This window comes from Bos indicus, chromosome 8 (genome assembly GCF_029378745.1).
Source record: "Bos indicus isolate NIAB-ARS_2022 breed Sahiwal x Tharparkar chromosome 8, NIAB-ARS_B.indTharparkar_mat_pri_1.0, whole genome shotgun sequence".
In the NCBI taxonomy this organism is placed as follows: Eukaryota; Metazoa; Chordata; class Mammalia; order Artiodactyla; family Bovidae; genus Bos; species Bos indicus.
The window spans coordinates 54,894,588-54,903,437 of record NC_091767.1 but is presented as its reverse complement, the minus strand read 5'-3'; the positions used below and the strand labels follow the sequence as shown (position 1 = coordinate 54,903,437).

The following is an 8,850-nucleotide window of genomic DNA, read 5'->3' as shown; positions in this document are numbered from 1 at the left end:
TTTAGAGAACCTGTGTTTTAAATTAGCACCAAACCCATCTGAGTAAATATCGGTAAAAACTTCTCTTTGTCTAACACTTTTTATTACTCTAGATCAGACCTGTTACAACAAAAATTTGCCTAGACTGGGCCTTTTGGCTGCCATCCTCCTTGTAATATGTTAATAATTTTTTAGCCTTTTTTTACCATGCTGAAGAAAAAAACCAAAAATCAGTGTCAAGCTTTAATTCCCAGTTTCTCTCTTAATTTTTATATATTCTTTCCTTAGAAGTTGCACATCACCCTGCAGTAAAGAGAGCACTGATTTTAATGAGGAATTATATATTTTTGTGAGAGGCTTTGTTACTCTATTCTTCCTCTGATTTGGTCTGAGAGATCTTCACAAATGAATTCCACTTTCTTAAAACTGGATCTCTTTCCTCATTAGTCACACACACCATACCTTCATATTATGTCAGGTAACTGTGGCAAGCATTTCCCATCATTTTTATAAAAAAAGTATTTGTGTGAAAATAGGTCTTAGTTCCTCTGCATTCTCTCCATGCCCTTTGTCCTCATCCTTCGTCACCTATCATCCATTGTTCTCCTGAATTTAAACATTTAAAATAATTTGACTGTCTCTCACCACCATCCAACAATGCCACAAAAATCCTGTGAATCCTAATCTCTAAATATCTCTAGAATCTGTTCCTCTTGCTCTCTCCCTATTATTTTATTTACCTAAATGATAAATAACAGGTATTGCAAAGTATAATATCATAAGGCTGTTTTATTCAATCCTACATTATTTTATTTTATTGCATCAAATCATTCCATCATTACAACAATGCTGTAAAGTAGTTACTGTTACATTTTTGTTCTACAGATGAGGAAATTAAGGCATATATTAATTAGGTAATTGTTGGAAATTCCCAAAACAAAGGAGAAATCAGTGTTTGAACTGACTGGTTCCAGAGCCTATGCAACACAGCTTTCTTCTTGGTGGTGGTGGTTGTTGTTCAGTCGCTCAGTCATATAAGACTCTTTGCAACCCCATGGACTGCAGCACACCAGGTTTCCCTGTCCTTCATCATCTCCCAGAGCGTGCTCAAACTCACATCCATTGAGTCAGTGGTGCTATCCAACCATTTTGTCCTCTTCCGTCCCCTTCTCCTCCTGCCTTCAGTCTTTCCTAGCTTCAGGGTCTTTTCTAAGGAGTCAGCTCTTCACATCAGGTGGCCAAAGTATTGGAGCTTCAACATCAGTCCTTTCAATGAATATTCAGAATTGATATACTTTAGGATTGACTGGTTTGATCTCCTTGCAGTCCAAGAGACTCTCAAGAGTCTCCACCAACACCACAGTCCAGAAGCATCAATTCTTTGGCGCTCAGCCCTCTTTCTGGTCCAGCTCTCACATCCATACATGACTACTGGAAAAACCATAGCTTTGACTGCACGGACCTTTGTCAGCAAAGTGATGTCTCTGCTTTTTAACACATTGTCTAGGTTTGTCGTAGCTTTTCTTCTAAGGAGCAAGTGTCTTTTAATTTTGTGGCTGCAGTCTTGGTTGGACTATTGTATTAATGAGATACTCCCAAAGCACTCTTCCAAATTCCAGTTTCACTCTCATCACTTTCATCTTCTACAAAGACACTAAGCTGACTTTCTGAAACATAATTCTAAACAAATCATCTCTCTGCTTAAAAAGTATTTAAGCAACCTTTCTGTAAACTGACCTAATCTCTCCCCTAACCCCCATATCCCATCCTCTTCTACCCCACACAGATGCTCCAGTCAGTGAAAGCATCAGCCTTGTACATCTTTCTACCTGGAGTTGCCCTCTGCTAGCTGTTGTCTTACAACTAACCACCTGGAACACTCCTGATCATTGTGAGCACTCCTTGTGAATGCCTGGCCATGAACATCACCTCTTCTATGGAGACTTCTTGAAACAGCTTTTTATAAATCATTCCTTCCACTGGGTTGTCTGAGAATTTCTTTTTAATTCTATTGGAGCACATTTGTGATCTCTTTCCCTTGTTTATGAATATGTCAGGGGACAAGATCATATCTTCATCATTTCTCTCTTCAGTGCCTGCTATATTACATGGGCACCCAATAAATATTTGTAAAATAATGCTGCCCATTCCTTCATGTTTTTCAATTCAGTCACTCAGTCGCGTCCAACTCTTTGCGACCCCATGAACTGCAGCATGCCAGGCCTCCCTGTCCATCACCAACTCCTGGAGTCCACCCAAATCCAGGTCCATTGAGTCAGTGATGCCATCCAACCATCTCATCCTCTGTCATCCCCTTTTCCTCCTGCCTTCAATCTTTCCCAGCATCAGGGTCTTTTCAAATGAGTCAGCTCTTTGCATCAGGTGGCCAAAGTATTGGAGTTTCAGCTTCAACATCAGTCCTTCCAAAGAACACCCAGGACTGATCTCCTTTAGAATGGACTGATTGGATCTCCTTGCAGTCCAAGGGACTCTCAAGAGTCTTCTCCAACACCACAGTTCAAAAGCATCAATTCTTCTGCACTCAGCTTTCTTTATAGTCCACCTCTCACATCCATACACGACCACTGGAAAAACCATAGCCTTGACTAGATGGACCTTTGTTGGCAAAGTTATGTCTTTGCTTTTTAATATGCTGTCTAGGCATTATTTTACTCTTTGAATAAATATCATCTGCTTGAAGCGGAGAAGGCAATGGCACCCCACTTCAGTACTCTTGCCTGGAAAATCCCATGGATGGAGGAGCCTGGCAGGCTGCAGTCCATGGGGTCGCTAAGAGTCGGAAACGACTGAGCGACTTCACTTTCACTTTTCACTTTCTAGCATTGGAGAAGGAAATGGCAACCCACTCCAGTATTCTTGCCTGGAGAATCCCAGGGACGGGGGAGCCTGTTGGGCTACCATCTATGGGGTTGCACAGAGTAGGACACGACTGAAGTGACTTAGCACCAGCAGCAGCAGCATAGGCGTGAAGACATTATCCAGGTATCTTTAATAGAAATATGAACTTCCAATCAGACACCCCGAGGGATGCTATTTGATCATTTTTCCCCCTTGGGTCTCTTTAGAGTGTTGTCACTGCATGTTGTGATAACTTTCTCAGTTACCAACCCTGCAACACACTGCAGTTTTCAGTGAGTTCTGAGGACAATTAGGGGCCCTTGAGACCCAGAGATCTGTGTGGTCAAAACTATTTTCATAGTAATACTAGGAGCTTTTTTATATTTTCACTCTTATTCTCTCATGAGTATCCAGGCGAGTTTTCTAGTGACTACCAGACATAGTATTGTCAATCCATGACTAATGGAATGTGTTTATGTATGCTTGTTTAATTTTTTAATTTTATGTTTTGTTTTTGTGTTGCTTCTCTTTTTAAAATTTCAGTTTTCATTTCTAATTCAATCAATATTGATAGATATGCTTCCATATAAAGAAAATCTCTTTGGACTCTTCAATAACTTTTAAGACTACAAAGGATTCTAAGATGAAAACATTTGAGAACTGCTGCTCTAGCAGGATGCTGGCCTACAGTGAATCCTTGTGTATGATAAAGAATGGCGTATAGAAGGGATTCAAAATTCTAAAGGTTACACATACACTCTCACTGTCTATTTTTAGTTTTGTAGTATATCCCAAAATAGTTTTATCATACTTGAACAAAAATACTTGTTGCCAAAAATCTACTTTCTAGAAAGTGATGTTGGTTGTGACCCTGGATATTATGGTTTTACAGGAAATTACAAACTACCTGAAGATTAGTTCTAGTGTCTGCCCATATCAAAGTTAAATTGTCTTCTGTACAAGATTGCTGCCTTGTAAAAAATAAGTATGCATGCACCTTTTCTTTATTCAGGTTCTTAAAGAATTCAGTAATAATAGTATTTCAAACAAAGAAAAAACTAATTCCTAGTCATTGATGTATATAGTATCTCTTTGTTTATGCAGTAAGGTAAACATCATAATTTCCAAGGTTTTCTTTCATTTAGTCTCAATATGCAAAACTTTCTCAGTTATACTCATTTCAACCAGCTTCCCTACATTCTACAATTATGCACATTTTAAAGTGAATTTTCTTGTTCTTGTATTCTTATGGCTCTTAAATGTAGTAACTAGAATGAATATTTGAAAAAAAATGTCTATTCTAGGAAGAAACTTTATGCTTCCTTTCTAATAATTCAGATTTAAAATGTATGATTTTTCTTATGTAATTTCTTCTTTCACTAAGGCATATACACAAAAAGAAGTGCTAAGAAAGATTTCTACTTCTTTCTGCTTTCTAAAAATATCATGCATATATTCGTCTTGGCTAATCTTTCTGTATGTGGTTTCAAATAGATTATAACATTTTGACTAGAATAAAAATCCTTTATGAATTTTCACTGATATTAAGCTCATATGGGACATAAAATGCTTATAAAGGAGTGTTTGTTTCTTTTCAAAGTCATGCAGTATAAAACTTAGCCTACATAAAAAGATGATGTGACAGAATTCAACAATGACAAAGAATAATTAGAAAACTTAAATATTTTATATCTCCTGGGATTTGGAGGTGCCATCAAAAAAACTATATTGATTCTAGCAGAAAAGCAAGAAAACTATTTTCCTCCCACCACCAACATTCTCATGGAAATTTCTAACTTTTGAAGATGCAGCTAAAATAGTGTAGAGAAAAAAAAATCTAAAACTCTGATCATGAAACCATGTTGAGATAAGTCTTGTCAAGTCTGAACCTTCCAGGATTACACCTAATTCTCAAGCTCATTGACACGATATAATCTTTCACACATGGCTGCCCTTTAGGGCTCTGCCCAACCCCATATAGACACCCTGTTGTTTCTCACATTTTCTTGTAATTTGAAGAGATAAATGGTGCCAGCTGGCTCCTGTTTATCTCAAGGCAGGATGATATTCAGCTCTTCAAGAACTTGGTACACACCTCAGAAAACTTGCCAGAAGAAAAGAGGAGTGATGGGTGTGTGTATTCTATCAGGGAGGGGGGACTTCTAGGGAGAGAAATACCTGAATTAAGTTGTAGTAGTAACATTTTGGGGGATTTAATAGCCAGATTAGAAAGGGTGCTCAAAAATTATAAGTGAAGCATACAGAGATAGACTGGAGTTCAATACACAAATATGAAAAAACCAAATATCTAATATATTTGGGAAAATTTTTATATCAATTTTACTTGATTAAATCACTTGTTTTCTCTGTTGGACAGATCAGCTGGGGAAAGACAGTGGTAGAGGGCTATAATTATAGTAAATATTTAAATTACTTTTCTTAGAGGAAAATCTGTATTGAAATCAACAAATAGCTGATACTGCTTGGGGCCTTAATATGTGGCAGGCACTGTTTGGAGAGGTCCGTGTAGAGTAACTAGTTTAAATTTCACAAACATCTAATGCCCTGAGGAACTATCATTATCCTCATTTCACAAATGAAATGAAGAAATTGAGGCAAAGAAAGCTTTAGTTCTTTCCCAGAGAGCAGAGGAAACTAGCAGTAGTGCCGGGATTTGAACCCAGAAAGTCCTGCTCCAGAGACCATATCCTTAGTTACTTCCTCTTGCCTCACGACCATGTACAGCTCCAACATAAAATTCCTTTTGCAACTCTTTCATGATGTTTTATGTTCTATAATTTCATAATTTTGAATGTTTACTACTTTTAAGTATGTGTTATTCTTTTTATCGACATCACTCAGATCATCTTCCTTCCTAGCTTAAACAAATCAAGAGAAAAAGACCTGTAACAAATTCCATGGAAAATTCAAGACTAACTTATACATAATTGCAGGTAGGAATCCATTTTTACAGTGAGTAGATCATAGCTTAGCAATCAACATTGTAAAATACACTTTCCATTGTGTCTTCATTCACATGTATTTTTTTAAACACACATTTAAAAAGAAAAGCTGTCTTTAATTTTTTTCTAATGACAAAAATATTACATGTTTATTATACTAAAATTGGAACAATACAGAGAAGATTAGCATGGCCCCTGCCCAAGGATGACATGCAAATTCGTGAAGTATTCCATATTTTTATATTTTTGGAGAAGGAAATGGCAACCCACTCCAGTATCCTTGCCTGGAGAATCCCATGGACGGAGGAGCCTGGTAGGCTACAGTCCACAGGGGTCGCAAGGAGTCGGACACGACTGAGCTACTTCACTTCATAGAAAATACTGAAGTGGAAGGGAGCAATCCCATTCTGAAAGATCGGCCTTTACTATCTTTTTTCTGTTTCTACAGAAAAATGAATGAGAATCAGGACTGGTCAACAGCATGGTAGAGAGGAGTGAGCTCGCTGTTACTGGAAGTGGACTTTGAGAAAACAGGGAGATCGCTTAGCCCAGTTTGTAGGTTACATAAACAACTGGATTCTGGGAAGGCTTGGGGATTTCTGATTTCTATTGTTTGCCAACTTCTATGGTGTAAATAGACCCATCATGGTTGATTTCAAGCTGTCAATATATCACTGAATGTTGAGTTAGATTAGAGGCACATATGAGCTCTGGAAAACAAGTACAAGACTGACCCAGCACAATACTCACAGTGTTCTCTAAGATTCATGCTAACTCTAACAGTCTTCAGACTTCCTTATTTATTTTTAATTGGAAGGTAATTGCCTTACAACATTGTGTTGGTTTCTGATGTAAAACGATGGGAATCAGCTATAAGTATATACATATCCCCTCCTTAGGCAAGGTGCTATAGTTCACAGCTCCATGATGAAATTACTTTCCTTCTTTCCTTGCCAGGACCACTGCGTTTACCTCTCAGCTGGTTCACCAATATATCCACTCCTTCTCCTATTTGTCCTTCACTAGGCAGCCAGGGCAACTTTTTAAAGATACAACTTTGAGTATGTCATTTTTTTTCTGTTTAAACAAATGTAGAGCCTTCAGTACCTGGCTGAATACTGGCCCTCAATTATATTCTTCTTCCAGTTATCAGAGGCTGTGAATGTTGCCCTACAAGGCAAAAAGAACTTTCAAATGAATGCAAGTAGTGCATTCAGTAAGGACCTTGAGAATGGTAGATTATCCTGGATTATCTAGGTGAGCTTGATGTAATCACGGTGGTCCTTGTAAGAGAGATTCATGAGTGTTCAGGGTCAGAGCAAAAGATGATGTGATGGCAGAAGCAGAGATTTGGGTGAGGCTGGAGAGATGCATTTTGAAGATGAAGGGACAAAAGACAAGGAATACAGGTGGCCACTGGAACCTAATAATACAAGGAAAGTGATTCTCCCTGAGAGCCCTGGAAAGAAACAGATCTGCCAACACTTTGACTTTAGTCTAGGAAAATTAATCTTGAACTTCTGATCTCCAGAACTGTAAAGGAACAAACTTATGTTGATTTACGTAGTGATAGGAAACTAACACAATGCCCTTTCCTATGAGGTAAAGACAGAACCCCTTCGAAAAGCATATGTCCCATATATAATCTCCCTTCTACCTATTCTCCCATGTACCTCATCACGTGTTCTGTTTTTTCTTCTGCTGCAGCGCCACTGTTTTTCCTTCTGTCCACTATATAGTCCATAACATGGCTGTCACAACTACTTTCCCTATGCTGTTACTTTCTTGAAAGTGCTTTCCTTTCATTTCAGGGGTTCTTCCTGACCCAGGGATCCAACCTGGGTCTCCTGACTTACTGGCAGATTCTTTATCATCTGAGCCACCAGAGAAGCCCAAGTTAATTGTTAATCTATGTCAATTCAAGTATCACTTCCTCAGAAAGATTTTTTTCTCTACTAAGTAGATCAAATCTCTCTCTCTCTCTCTCTCTCTCTCTCTATCTATATATATATATATATATATAGTGAAGTCACTCAGTCATGGCCAACTCTTTGCAACCCCATGGACTGTAGCCTACCAGGCTCCTCCAACCATGGAATTTTCCAGGCAAGAGTACTGGAGTGGGTTGCCATTTCCTTCTCCAGGGGATCTTCCTAACCCAGGGATGGAACCCAGGTCTCCCGCAATGCAGGCAGATGTTTACCATCTGAGCAACTAGGGAAGCCATATATATATATGTGGATGTGTACTTAGCTGCTCAGTCCAACTCTTTGTGACCCATGGACTGTAGCCTGCTAGGCTCCTCTGTTTGTGGAATTCTCCAGGCAAGAATACTGGAATGGGTTGCCATTCTCTTCTCCAAGGTAACTTCCCAACCCAGGGATCAAACCCAGGTCTCCTACACTGCAGACAGATTCTTTACCAACTGAGCCAATAGGGAGGCCATATATACCCACACATACATATATAGTAGACACACATACACACACAGAATACTTCTCTCTTTCACTGTATTTGTAGTGGAATCTTACATGTGTTTGTATGATTTTTTTACTAATTGCCTTCACCTGTACTGGTTATGATCCATACTAGTTTTTAACTTACCTTTGTATCCTTGGGTCCTGTCACACAAGAAACATTTAATAAATATTTAGTATATGACTGAATATTTCCCAGCTCATTCCTCTCTAGCAGTTGTGACCAATATACTCTATTCTTCTATTATGTATGCAACAAACATTTACCAAGAATCAACTTTAAACAAAGTCCTGACCTCTCACATTCACGCAATTTCTCTAAAAATAACAGTAATAAAGAAAAAGTAATAACTCCTATTTTTTACTCAGAATTTTACTATGTATCAAGCACTGTAATAAGTGCTTTAAATATATAAGCTCATCCTACCCTTTTAAGATGAGTGTATTATAACTATCATTTTCAGATCAGAAAAAAAAAAAAAAATAGGCCTTACGGCATTTATGTAATTTCCAATAGACCATATGGCTAGAACTAGATTTAGTATGTAGATCTGGCTGGGTAAACCTTTATT

General features: G+C 38.1%; 1 non-coding gene across 1 annotated transcript; it reads left to right on the top strand.

Moving 5' to 3' along the window:
* Positions 1-5,937: 5,937 nt before the first annotated feature.
* LOC139184739 (U6 spliceosomal RNA) lies at positions 5,938-6,041 on the top strand. Its single transcript, XR_011568293.1, has one exon. It is a non-coding gene; the product is annotated as a U6 spliceosomal RNA (small nuclear RNA).
* The last annotated feature ends 2,809 nt before the right edge of the window (positions 6,042-8,850 follow it).